The following is a 14,862-nucleotide window of genomic DNA, read 5'->3' on the forward strand; positions in this document are numbered from 1 at the left end:
GTCGTATAATAATTTATTTTGCTTTAGAAACTTACTAGATTTTTCTTCTTAAAAATCCTTCTATGTCATCTTTATTTATTTCTTAGATATTTACTCGTTTAGATATTTGTTTAATTAAGATTTTATTTTTCAATTATTCAAGGATATCTATGGACCAACTTTTAACCTTATGTATTAAATCTAAAATTGGTCTTCTCTAACAAGTCTTATAAAATAAAAAAATTTCAGCTTTAATTTATGCACATACTTGGGTTGTTACATTCTTTCCCCCTTAAGAACTTTCATCCTCGAAAGTTTCTTGGTTCCTAAATAGATAAGGGTATTTGGCTCTCATTTCTTCTTCTCGTTCCCATGTAGCTTCTTCTACTTGCTGATTTCTCTAGAGAACCTTCACTAAACTTATTTCCCGATTACAAAGTGACTTTTTCTCTCTTGCTAGGATGCAGATTGGAGTCTCTTCATATTCCAAGTTTTCACTTATTTGTAGGGGTTCATAGTTTACTACATGTGATGGGTCAAACACGTATTTTCGAAGCATCGATACATGAAAGACATTATATATTGTGCACCAATTCAGGCCCTAGTAGTGTTCGCTCCCCAACTTCATCCCAATGTACAGGGGATCTGTACTTCTTTCCGTATAAGGCTTCGAAGGGAGCCATACCAATTATCGCCTGATAACTATTATTGTAAGCAAATTCTATAAGGGCGAATCCCACGCTCCAGTAAAATCCAAAGCACATGCCCTTAACATGTCTTCTAGGATTTGATTGACTCGTTCTGTTTGGCCATCAGTTTGTGGATGGAAGGCTGTGCTAAATTTAGTTCTTTGTCCATTGCTTTCTGCAAACTTTTCCAGAACTTGGAGACAAAACGAGGGTCTCGATCTGAAACAGTTGATACTGGGACTCCATGTAACTGGATGATCTATTTTAAGTACATTTGAGATAGTGCTTCCGTAGTGTGAATAGTCCTACAGGGTAGGAAGTGGGCTGACTTGGTGAGTCGATCCACAATCACTCAAATCATATTGTGGCCTTTAACAGTTCTCGGAAGTCTTGAGATGAAGTCCATGGAAATATACTCCCATTTCCATTCTAGAACATTTAGAGGCTGGAGAAGTCCTTGTGGTCGTTGCCATAGAGCTTTCACCTGTTGACAAGCCAAACATTTACTTACATAGTCGGCTATATCCTTTTTCATGTTACACCACCAGTAATATGCTTTCAAGTCTCGGTACATCTTGGTACTCCTAGGATGTATTGAAAAGCATGATTCGTGAGCTTCCTTTAGTAGTTCTTTCTTGATTTCTTCATCATCTGGTACACATAGCATCCACGGTAGAGGAATACAAAGTCTAGGGTTATAGAGAATTCAATGGTTTCTCCATTCTCTGATCGCAATCGTTTGTTTAGGTATTTATCGGTTTGTTGTGCATCAATTATCCTTTGCCTTAAAGTAGGACTTTCAGTTAGCTATGCTATTCAAGTTGTGATGGTTTTTGGTATTAGTGAGATCCTAGCTCTTTTCAGGTCATTCGTTATGTATTTGAAGATGGTACTTAGAGCTGCCGTGTGAGCTGACTTTCGGCTAAGAGCATCAGCTATAATGTTAGCTTTTCCTGGATGATAGAGGATCTCACAGTCGCAGTCTTTGACCAATTCTAGCCATCTTTGTCGCCTCATATTTAACTCCTTTTGGGTAAAGACATACTTAAGGCTTTTATGATCTGTATAGATTTGGATCTTTTCTCCATATAAGTAATGTCTCTATATCTTGAAAGCAAAGACTACGACAACTAACTCCAAGTCATGAACATGATAGTTTTATTCATAAGGTTTAAGTTGTCTTGAAGCATATGCTATTACCTTGCCTTGCTACATCAAGACAAAACTAAACCCCTTCTTTGATGTGTCACTGTAGACAGTTAAATCCCCTGATCCGTCAGGTATAGTGAGAATAGGGTTTATAGTCAATCTTTCTTTTAGTTCCTGGAAGCTTTGTTCACATGCTTGGTTCCAGAAAAAAAGGATTATTCTTCTTGGTGAGGTTAGTAAAGGGTAATGCTATACTTGAGAAACTTTTCACAAATCGTCTACAATATCCTGCCAATCCAAGAAAGCTTCGCACCTCACTGATTGTTGTTGGGTGAGGCCACTTGCTAACTGTTTCAATCTTAGCAGGATATGCTGAGATTATTTCTTATTTTACAATATGCCCTAGGTAGGCAATTTGTCGCGCCCAAAACTCGCACTTGGAGAATTTGGCATACAACTTTTTATTTCTTAATATGGAAAGGATGTCCCTAAGATGTTTTTCATGTTCTGCTTCAGACTCGGAATAGTCCAGAATATCATCTATGAATACGATCACGAAGTTATCAAGATAGTCCTTAAAAATTCCATTCATTAAGTCCATGAAGGATGTTGGGGCATTAGTTAACACAAAGGGCATCACAACGAATTTATAATGCCCATATCTTGTTCGGAAAGCAGTCTTGGGTATATTAGACTCCTTGATTCATATTTGATGATATCCAGATCGTAAGTCTATTTTGGAGAATACTGAGGCTCTTTGTAATTGGTCAAATAGGTCATCAATGCGTGGGGGTGGGTGTTTATTCTTTATTGTCAACTTATTTAACTCCCAATAATCTATACATAAATACATTGATCCATCCTTTTTCTTAACAAATAGGACAGGTGCTCCCCATGGAGACACGCTAGGGCGTATAAATACCCTATCTAACAATTCTTGTAATTGTATTTTGAGTTCTTTTAACTCCGCAGATGTCATTCTATATGGTGCTTTAGATATTGGTTCAGCTCTGGAAATTAGGTCTATACAGAATTCTATTTCTCGACTAAGTGGTACACCTAGAAGCTCTTCTGGGAATACATCTTCAAACTCTCTTATTACAGGAATGGGTTTAATTTCATCCTTTTGGTTTCGTAAATCCACCACGATTGCTAGATATGCCCAAGCCCCATGGTTGAGCAAATGCTTAGTTTTTAAGGCTGAAATTATTCTTAGGGCTGATTGCATATTAGAACTCTTAAATTTAAATTTGGTTCCTGTTAGAAAGGTGAATATGACCTCTTTATTATGGCAATCTATGCTTGCATAGTTGCTGCTAACTACTCCATACCTAGTATTATGTTAAAATCACTTATGTCTAGGATGATAAGAGTCACCCCTAGTTTATGTCTTGATGTTGACAACTCGCAGTTTTCCACCACTGAGCTGGCTAGCATAGATACTCCAACAAGAGTAGCTATGGATAGAATGTAGCCTAAGGGCTTTGATGTTAGTTGAGCATATTTTACAAATGTTGTAGAGATGAATGAATGACTAGAGCCCAAATCAAATAAAGTGAAGGTATAATACCCGAAGATAGGTAATATACCTGTAACAACTGTATCTTTGTTCTCTGCCTCTTGACGTGTAATAGCAAACACTCGTCCTTTCTACTGCTAGATAACCTTGTTATTGGTAGGCTAGGTGGTCTGAGTAGTTGATTCTTGGGTGACGAGCTTTGGGCAAGCCTTTGCATAGTGACCTATCTAGCCATAATGGAAACATACTCCTAAGTTTCGAAGACATTGCCTTTGATGGTATTTTCCACAATTTTCGCACTTAGGATATGAGAAAATTTGGCTCTTCTGTTGTGATTGTATGCCCTAAGTGTCTTGGGTATTTTTAGCTTGCCATTGTGAACGTTGGAAGCTTTGTTGGTTGAATTTCCTCTTTTAATTTGGCATGAATCCTCGTTCAGGAATTAAGGTTTTGGCAGCGAGATCTACTTCCATGAGTAAGGCTGACTTGAGGGCAAGTGCATACTCTGTGTCGAAAAGCAATGACTGTACCTTGAATGGCTTTTCTTAATCCCTAGATAAACCTTTCCACCTTCTTCTCTTGTGTGTCTACTAGCCGGGGAACAAAGTGAGACAAATAATCGAATTTTCGTTCATACTCTGCCACCGACATGTTCTTTTGACGAAGATTAATAAATTCCACTTCCTTCAGGTATCTTACTGTCAATGGGAAATACTGTTGTAAAAAAAACCTGACTAAATTGCTACTACGAGATTGAACCCTTTATTGTTCTTTGTGTGGATTCCCATTTGAACTTTGCATCACCTCTTAGCATGAAGGTGCCACAATTTACTTTCTATTCTTTTGGGATGTTCATGTGGTGGAAAATATTTTCTATTTCTATTTCTATTATCCAATTCAATGCTATAGTTGGATGCATGGATGATTTGTCAAATATTGAAGGATTGAACGTCCTGAATTCTCGAATGATTTTTGAGTCATTTGCATCATTGATTATTGGTGTAGTTGATGAGGTTGTGCTTCCATTACCCATATTCTGTATTAGTATTTGTAGTGCTTCTTGTGTAAGTAACACATAAGTCATTTGTCCATGTCCTAGATTTTGATCCCCTGTGGGTTCATTTCGAGATCTGCCTTGTCGTGTTGGAACTCGTTGTAGTGCCATCTGGTACTCATATTCTTTCATAACAAGGAAACAATCTAATCCTACATTTTTATTTATTTATTACTCATACTTATGTTTACTAAATTATTTACTAAATTACTTATTTGAAAATTCCACTTACCAGCGTATTTAGCATAGCTATGGGCATCACATAACAAGTCAAACCATCAAACACGACTCTTTTAATGCAATAGAGCCTATTTGGCCCAAATGCTCTGATACCAAACTGTAACGACCAGATCCTTACATAATAAGGTCTGACCGCTACGACATGCATACTTAGATTTTCTATCATGGGATGCGTTTTGGTAAAAATTTCAAAAAAAATATATCTAAAATTTTATTAATTAAGTAGCAAAAATATACAAAAGTTTATTTTACAAAACACCAGGATCCTTAAACATTAACGTAGTGGAACAAAATGCTTATATGACAAAAATAGTGAGTTTGATGGTTGGCCCCTTGAGCGACGTCCAATCATGCCACCTACATTGTGTCCTTACCTACAAAAATAGTGAGTTCTATGTCATCTTTATTTATTTCTTAGATATTTACTCGTTTAGATATTTGTTTAATTAAGATTTTATTTGTCAATTATTCAAAGATATCTATGGACCAACTTTTAACCTTATATATTAAATCTAAAATTGGTCTTCTCCAACAAGTCTTACAAAATTAAAAAATTTCAGCTTTTAATTTATGCACATACTTGGGTTGTTATAGTCTAAGTAATATATTTATATTTATTAATTAATTAAGCTATATTTTTATTGTTCAATCTTCCAAAAATAAAAATCTCACACTTTTGCAAGGTAACTTAGGTAACTTTAATATTAAGAAGCATGTAAACATTATAAATAAATGAAGACAATGCAAATACTCATAAAAATATTAAAAAATTAATAACAAAAAAAAAATATCAAACCGTCCTTGCAATATATCCATTATAGAAGGAGGAAAAAAAACTGAAATGGAACATAGGGGAATACAAAAAAAAAAAAAAAAAAAAAAAGCATACCAATCTCAAACTAATTGAAAATTCTGTATTAGTTTGGGCCACATAACAAAACAATAAAAAGAAGTTAGAAAAAATCTAGAAATACTTAAAATGTAGGAAGAGAACTAGTTCGAATAGAGAAGTACCTATGTTATTTCTATGAAGTACGATATGGATGGAGAGTCCACAGGTTGCTGGATCAAAATACAATGAGGCACCCTACCACCCACCAAACAACCAAAAGTTAGAAACTTAATAATATGAAAATAACAAAACCAAACATTAGAAAGTAGAGAAGTAGAAACCGAAGTTAAACAACTCACCAGATTGACAAAATAAATCTTGGACAATGGAGGTCCTCAGCAAATAGAGAAGGACCAATGTTGTTATATAGGAAAAATGAAGGGAGAGGGGTGGTTGTTGAACATTAGTAACAACCCCAACAAATATTAAAAAAGAAGTGTGACCAACCTTGGAATATTAAAATTACATCATGGGTAAATGAACTTAAATCCAATTAATAAATTGGTTGAGTCATTAATGGAGTGGTTGAATGGGTAGTGGTACGCAACTGGAATAAAATCAGCAAACAATCAGAACAACCATTAATAAGGTTGGTGGACTGTTTAATAAATGAAGTAATTAATAATGCATAATATTGAAAACGTGTAAAAAATTAATAAATAGGAGTAACACAATTCAAGATTCACTGGGGCATTAGGATTAGAACACATAACAATATTAAAAATAAACAATAGGTTGCATGTTTAGAAAAATTTGAAATTGAACATGGTTGGAAAATCAAAACATGATAGGATTAAAAATGAAATTGAAATTTAAAGAGAAAGACATAGAACAAGACACAATATCAACGAAACAAGACACAATATTAAAAACAAAACAAGACACAAAACAGAGAATCAATAGGTTGCATATCGAAACCATAAGGATTGTTTCCAGCCATGAGTTCCCATATGACATAAGCATGTTTAGAAAAATTTGAAATAAAACATGATTAGAAAATTAAACATGGTTGGAAAATCAAAACATGGCAGGATTAAAAATGAAATTGAAAATTTGAAGAAAAAGACACAATATTAAAAACGAAACAAGAAACAAAACAGTCTTTCTAGCATACTTAGATGTTAATTAAGCTTTGCTTGATTTAGCAAATGGTTAAAAAAATTAAGGAGAAAGAACAGAAAATATCCATAAAGGTAAGGGGTATTCGTTGGTTGGTTGGGTCGGATCGAAGGACTTTTAATCCAACCTAATTGGTTGGGATGTAAATTTTTAACTCAAACAACCCTTATCATAAAATGAACCCAACCCAATCCAACCATAAAATATTTGGGTTTGGTTGGTTCGGATTAATCGAGTCCTTTATTTAAAATTTTATTTTGAAAAGAAGTAAAATATTAATATGTAAAATTCTTATTTAATTATTTTCATATATTGAATTAAGAATAACAACTCAATTTTAATTTATATAGTGAGAAGTTTCTTTCCAAAGTGTTACAAAACCTATTGTTTAGAGTTTTTGGAAAACCAAAAAATAATGAAATTAAATCAAACTAAAATAAATATATGTATATATAATTATAATATATGTACAAAATATATATAAATTTTAAAGTTAATAATAAGTTCTGATTGGTTTGGATTGATTTTGGTTATTTTAGGTGAACTCATGAACCAACCCAACCCATAAAATTTTCATTTATTTGAACCTAACCCAAACTGCACAGGTTGAATTGGGTTGATCAGTTTTTTCGAATCATCGGGTTTTTTTTAACACCCCTATATAAAGGAACTGATGTATCAAACATCTCAACTTGTATCAACTGGTGGAAGATGTGATAGGGAGAAGTTTGGAAAATTGACATTTTTGGAGCTTTAGAGTTTTTATTTGAAAAATTAAGGTGTACACGGGTTGGGTTGGGTTGGAGGAATTTTTTGGACCAACTAAAAAATTTGGGTTGGCTACCCGAATGACCCGAATAGGGTCTCCAACCCAACCTTTGAAATTCGGATTGGGTTGGGTTGGGTTGTCGAGTTATTTATTTTGTTCTTTTCTTTTTTTGTATTACATTTTTTTAATTAACTTAAAATACTTAAATTTATGGACAACACATATTAATAATTAAAACTTCGTAAAACTCTCAAATGTTAAATATCAAAATCTAAAATATCTATTACAAACTTCAAACAAATATCATAAACATATGTTGGGTTGGGTCAACACGAATTTTTAAAAGTGTAACCCGGACCCAACCCAACCCAATTTGAAAAAAAAAACATAAAAAAATTCTAACCTAACCTAACCATTACAATTTAGGTTCAGTTGTTCGGTTTTCAGGTCATTTGAACACCCCTTGAGGTAATTGAAAATTTTGACCACTCGGTGGTTTTAGTTTTAAATTCTAACCCCTTTTTAAAAAATAAGGGTAAGTTTGGTAGAGGATTTTGTAAACAAGAATTTGAAAACAAGGGATTGGATAAAAACAAAGTCATATTTCATATTTTTCATATATGTGTTTGCCACGAGATTAAAAAATTGAATCATAACCAACAAGTTGTTTAAAATGTGTTTGATACTACATAAAAATAATTGTAGTTGTCCACTTAATATTTAATTGATAATAGACTATAATTAATTTATTTTACGAACATGATTTATGTTTTTTTAAAAAATATGATAATTATTTTGTAATATTTATAATTTATAATACATTACATAATATATATTATATTTTTAAAATATTGATTTGAGTTTATAACTTGACATAGTGTATTTTTAAATGTTTTAATCCTTGTTTTGTACAATTCTGCATTTTAAGTTTTAAAATTCAAAATCTGGATACAATAAATACATAAACATTATGTTTTTAGAATTTGTACTGTTTAGACCGCAATTCGAAAACAATTTTCAGAAACAGAATCTCGATTGCCTGCCAAATACATATTTCCTTAACCCGGTGAATTTGAAACATAAATTGTCACACTCCGCACCAGATTATCCTCCTAACCTGGACGAAATGGTGACTACAACAGTTACCAACCCTTTTGGTGGCACTTACTGCCTATCTTACCTGTTAAAGATTGCTCAAAACCCTGAATACATACAAATTAACTCAAAACCTAACACATTTACATTACAGGGTTTCACAGCATTATTCATACATGAATATTACAACTTAGTGAGCCCCATCTAGAATACTAGTCACTAGTCAGACACATGTGTACTAATTAATACCGATCTTCAATTACGCTTCCTTTAACCTGTTCCTTTGAGTAGCAGAGCAACAACAGAAAAGTCCTCCGAGAACTGACCGCTACCTAGAAAGGAAAACATTTGAAAACGTGAGCTAGAAGCCCAGTGAGTGACTTAATAAAACGTAAAACTCATGCTTAGACTAAAAGCTTGAAAACATAATACTGGAACTTAAAATACACCAAGCAAATGAGAACATAAAAACTTTTAAACCATTGTATCTGCAACCTGAATCTTAGTTGAGAATGAACATTTACTGCTCTAATTCCCAATGTCAAGCCATGGCCAGATGAGACCTCTACTTTAACCTGTTCATGTTAAATTATGGCTAGAAGAGATCTCTACGTCGATCTCTTTAAATATACCGATGGCATCTCAAGCAACATCCTTAAAACATAAACCTTGTTAACAACTCTTAAACATCAATTATCATCATTATTCCCTAGTTGAGAATGAGCATACACTACTCTAGCTCCCAACGTCTATTATCAGCCAAGAGGCCCATACCTCGGCCTCTCATTCAGACCTACCTACATATATATGAAGTTAGCTATGTACCGTCAACACCTTAGGTACATTTATTCAGATACCTTCCCTACTTCAGTATCTCTATTCATTATGTTTAGAAATACCAAGGCATGTATATTGGCAACCTTAGGTATTTAAAACATAGTTTGTCAAGCTTCATTCAACCTTAGCTTTAACCATAACGCATGCTTCATACTTTGTGAAATAAGTTGGCTTAAAACATATTGAACTAGCTTGTAAAACCACTAGCATGCATTAGACATGGAAAACATACTTGGGAAAACTCATACATTAGTAAACATCATGCCTTGATAAACATTCATAAGCATTAGCAATTCCAAACTATCTTTCTAGTCTGTGAGAAGATACGACTGCCTTTATCCTTAGTTGAGAGTGAACTACTAAATCTAACCCTCAATGTCAACCTTAGTCGGGGAGAACTCTTTTGCTCAATCCCTCGACGTCGTATTACCTACGTGTACGTGTTTATAACTAAGTACCGTCGTACCTTATGTACCTGACTAGAATACCTTCACATTGTCCTTCAGTATCTTCAGGTACTTGACTAGGATACCTTCTCATTGTCCTTCAGTATCCTTAGGTACTTGACTAGGATACCTTCTCATTGTCCTTCAGTATCCTTAGGTACTTGACTAGGATATCTTCTCATTGTCCTTCAGTATCCTTAGATACTTTTGCTCAGATACCTTCTCAAATGTCCTTCAGTATCGAGTTGTTAAGATACCTTCTCATATGTCCTTCGGTATCAATTTTGCCGGATACCTTCTCAAAAGTCCTTCGGTATCAAATTGGCCAGGTACCTTCTCAAGTGTCCTTCGGTACCTAATTGGTGAGATACCTTCTCAACGTCCTTCGGTATCAAATTGGCCGGATACCTTCTCAAAAGTCCTTCGGTATCAAATTGGCCAGGTACCTTCTCAAATGTCCTTTGGTACAAAATTGGTTAGATACCTTCTCAACGTCCTTCGGTATCAAATGTGTATTTTGTAACAATAAATTAAGTTCCATAGCCTAGTATTACACAAGAGCTATTCCATTGTCACCCATTTACACAAGAATTCGTTCTCCCGTAACCTTCCTTTAGAAAGCATATATCAAATCAGAACATAGCTTTTGTAACGGTTACACAACATACCTTGGCCTGTGCTACACACATACAATCCGAGAGATATGCACTAAATTATTCTTCAACAATTTGTTGCTTGAAGAAGTGTAAATACATTGTTAATGTCACCGTGCTTTACTTGATCATATATACGTGAATATTAAAAAACTTAAAGTTTACTTAGTCACTCACAATGTGTTGGCCTCTTAACGTGTTATACGCCTCTCCTAGCTGTTCTTTGCCTGAAAGAACATAATCCCCAGTTAAACTAGTTAGAATTCTTAGCAAAATACCTGAAATAGTTCATTTACTAATGGAACTTTTATCAACAAAAACATTTTTTCTAGCGAGAAAATCATCATGAGCGAGATCACCCACATGAGCGAGACCATCCTTATGAGCGAGATTTACCATTCCCAGCGAGATTTGGCACTTTCTAGCGAGATTTAGCGCAAACCAGCGAGATTCAGTGCAAAATCAGCGAGATTTCCGTCCCTAGCGAGATCCACCTTTCGCTCTTGCTTCCTCTTGCTCTCTCTCTCGCTCTCGCTCTCGCTCTCGCACTTGAGCTGCCTGCTTAATCTTCCTAAGCAGCTGCCTGCTTATGCCCAGATCCTCTGTTACAACTTCAAAAATTCATAATTTCAACTCAAAATTTCTCGTCGTTTAATCTGGAGATTCAAAACTTCATCATTGGCCCCAATTCAAGCAGCTACCTGCTTGTTTAATAATTCCCAGTTCAACCTTCAAAATTATATAACTCGATTTCAAGGCCTCATATTAAAAAGTTTCATTCTATAAAGTTGTTTATAACTGAGTTAACAATATTACCTCAAATTTTTAGCTCAAAACGCTTCGTAATTCGTCCTGGAGCTTTAATTCTTCACTGATGGCCTAGATTCACCTGAGAAACAAACCCTTCGTCTTCATTTTGCCTCTCCAGCATTATTCCGACGAGTTTTCCTTCCAGCAGCCCAACCACAAAAAATAGACACAAAGAGCTTTCGAATGCCACTGAAATTACACAAATAGCCTAAGTAGTCTGTCCAAACCGACCCAATGAATTCAACCTTCTTGCTTATTTTCCGCCCAAAATCCAGCATGAACCCTCCTTGTGCCACCTGTCCCATTATTGGTGATGAAGGGCTAAGATTTAGCAAATTTCCTTTTGTAACTTCACTCACAATATTACTTCAGCACTACTCCTCATTAGATGGCATGTTCTCATTCATATGCTTATTATGCATTCCATCTTCTATCCTTTCTGAGACATGGCATTATTTAGCTCATTAGAAGACATCACATTACTTAAAGTAATTAGGGTTCGGGTTTTACAAATTCTTCCCCCCTAAAAGAAATTTTGTCCTCGAAATTTGCTCAGACTTACTTATAACTTAGGGTTTCACAACATCCTTTGGTCGTAAACTTTACAACCTTCTTCTTTTCTTTCTTCTTCCCTTTTTTACTACGCATTCGCTGCGCTACTCTAATATCAACTTTGTTCATGGTAAATAATACTAGTATGCATGAACAACTTGGTCATCATAGTTCACTGTATTTGTCACATCCTCTGGTGACTCTTCCATTTTCCACTGAGTCATAGTACTCACTTATTACTAGGGTAGTCCTTTTCCATTTCTCAACAATACCACTAGAACATTCTTTTACAGTTAATAGCGATGAATTACAAACAATAGTGGTCCTTTTCCATTTTTTGGTTAATCAATGTTTAAGCATGTTCTTCGTTCATTCATTATTTTTAGGCATGTTTAATATGTTTAGATAGAAATTGAGTGGCTAAAATAGGGATGAATTACAAACAGTAGTGGAAAAATTGTCGCATATACGCTATATTCTATTCCTACTAACCATATCAACAAATATCTTGCTTAATTTCTAAAACTCTTTTAGAATCTCTAAGTTGCCAAGAAGAATTTGTTTTTCAACTAATTTGAAATTCACTAAATGGCTAAGAAAAAATAAATTTGTATCAAAGCATCCTATTTATAGAGCAATTACATGCAATTCATGGAAAATTGAGTTAATCAAATTTTGACACTTCAAAATGCACTCAATTTAGTGGGATAAGTGGCATTTTATGGAATCAACACTTTGCCAAATGAATTACTTACCAATTCACTAAAAGCTAGATTTTTCCACTAAAAATCATTGTTGGATGTTTCCACTAAGTGAAGTCAATATTTTGACTTTTGACTATTTTGAAGTCAACATTTGACTTTAGTCAAATTTTAATTAAATACAATTTTAATTCAAAACTAATTTTGGAATTTCCCACTTAGTGAAGTCAACTTTTGATCTTTGACCTTCCAAGCTTGGTAAAGTCAACATTTGACTTTGACTAACTTTGATTAATTCCATTTAATTGAAAATTAATTCAAATAATTAATTTTAAATTAATTAAATAATTTAATTAATCTAATTTAATATTCAAGTATTAAATCCAACACTAATCCCTATGAATTCTTATTCATATTTTTTTTTATTTAAATCTTATTTAAATATCTTCAACTCTTTCTTTATCATTCGATTCCTGATTAAATGATACACCACTAAATATATCATATATATTTAATGCTTATTCTCTAATTCGAATATGAACATTTCAAACTCACTCGTCACACTGTTCTAAGATTTAGTCCGATATGAGCTAGTAGGGGGACATAATGGACTTACAGATCATGAACTCCAACGATTTGTGATTAACCAGCTAAACTCTTTGATTTAATTAACCAACATTCGTTAACTACCAGGACACTCTACTAAAACCCAGTAGTTGCACTCTCTCAATGTAGATATATTTTTGTCCACATGATTTAACCAAGATTAGTAAGTCGATCATTCACAGATTGTTCATAACTACAGTTGGGTCTAAATTACCGTTTTACCTATGTAATACATCTTGCTCTTTAAGTCTCCACTGATCCACTAATGAACAATTGGTTTGTGATCATACCACTAAACCAAGTCTTTCTCAGTCATAGAGAGGGTGGAGCCCCTTATTCAAGAATAGGAGTCCGTACTTAAGGGAACAACCTATCTACTAACCCTGAAATTGAGTAGGAGTGAATTCCATCTTGCAGGACTATGTCTCCAGCTATCTACCCGGTCTTACCCTTAAAATGGGAGGTTTATTGAGTTGGCACTGTTGAGCCGCTCTCACTCATGAAGATTAAAGGATAATCCCGAATAAACAGGAGTCCATAGTTAGCTCAGGATTAAGATTGAGTTACCTTAGGCCATCGAATTGAAACAGTTAGTTTTAACAGTAAATGATATTATAAAAAAGTGACTATTTCGTGATTTAGTCTTATGCAAACATTTTTTGCATAGGACGCCCACACTCACATGTCTCTACATGAACGATTAAAGATCACATAGCTTGTATTATATACAAAGTGGACTGTATCTATAATGTTTCCAAGATAAGGTACCCAACCCTATACCTATACTTATAGACTATTTTGGCTATATACTCAAACTTGATCCATTTTTATGTCTCTACATAAAGTTCAAGTATTCATGCTATAGTCATGGATTCATAGTTTATTGGATTTAGGATTTTACAAGTGCAATTTATATATCGAATAACAACTTTACTTAATATACCTCAATAACATCTTTATAGCAAAATAGAATATGTTTAATGTTTACAAATTGTGAGTTTTAGGACATACAACCCAACAATAAGAACGACTAATGTCTTCAAACTTCTACTTTATTAAATGTTCGAGAACCCATCTAGACATTTGTCTATGATCCTTAATTAAGATTTCATTTTTACATGTATGAATGTTATCATACTTAGAAATATTTCATATTTCACAACTTTTCAATTTAACGGCTCTCAATCTCCATTTTCATTTTCCAACAATGCACTCACTTTGTATAATATTTTGTTCAACTTCTTCACCCTAAACTGAAAATTACATCTAATTGCTAGAATAGACAACTGCATCATAATCCCTTTTAGACATAAATATGTCACCAATGTCTACTTCTTCAAAAGAGTAAGACTGACTTGACATGACAATTGTGCTACTAGATGGTTGTAACAAATTACAACATGTGGATGTGAAAATCGCGCAACAGGTTGTTCTTTTGCATGATGTGTATAACAATCAATGTTATTTCCATCAATAGTTGAATATACTTCCTCTCCACCATCACATGTCTTCCTCCAAGGCCAATCATTCAAATCTTGAGTTTGAGATATATGGTTTACCTCATCCCCCAAGTTATGCATTGCCAAATTAGTGGGCAATGAAGTAAGTGATGGGTTTAGACCAAAATATATGGAGGACAATAGAATATCCTACTCCGTCTTGTAAGGGGTTGGCCTAGATGTTGATGGGATTTCTTTAGTTCTCAGACATATAAATTTTTTGGATGAAATCCTTGATTGCTCAAAAACTTTG

Source organism: Benincasa hispida, chromosome 8 (genome assembly GCF_027475165.1).
Source record: "Benincasa hispida cultivar pf3 chromosome 8, pf3_genome.v1.1, whole genome shotgun sequence".
Taxonomy (NCBI): domain Eukaryota; kingdom Viridiplantae; phylum Streptophyta; class Magnoliopsida; order Cucurbitales; family Cucurbitaceae; genus Benincasa; species Benincasa hispida.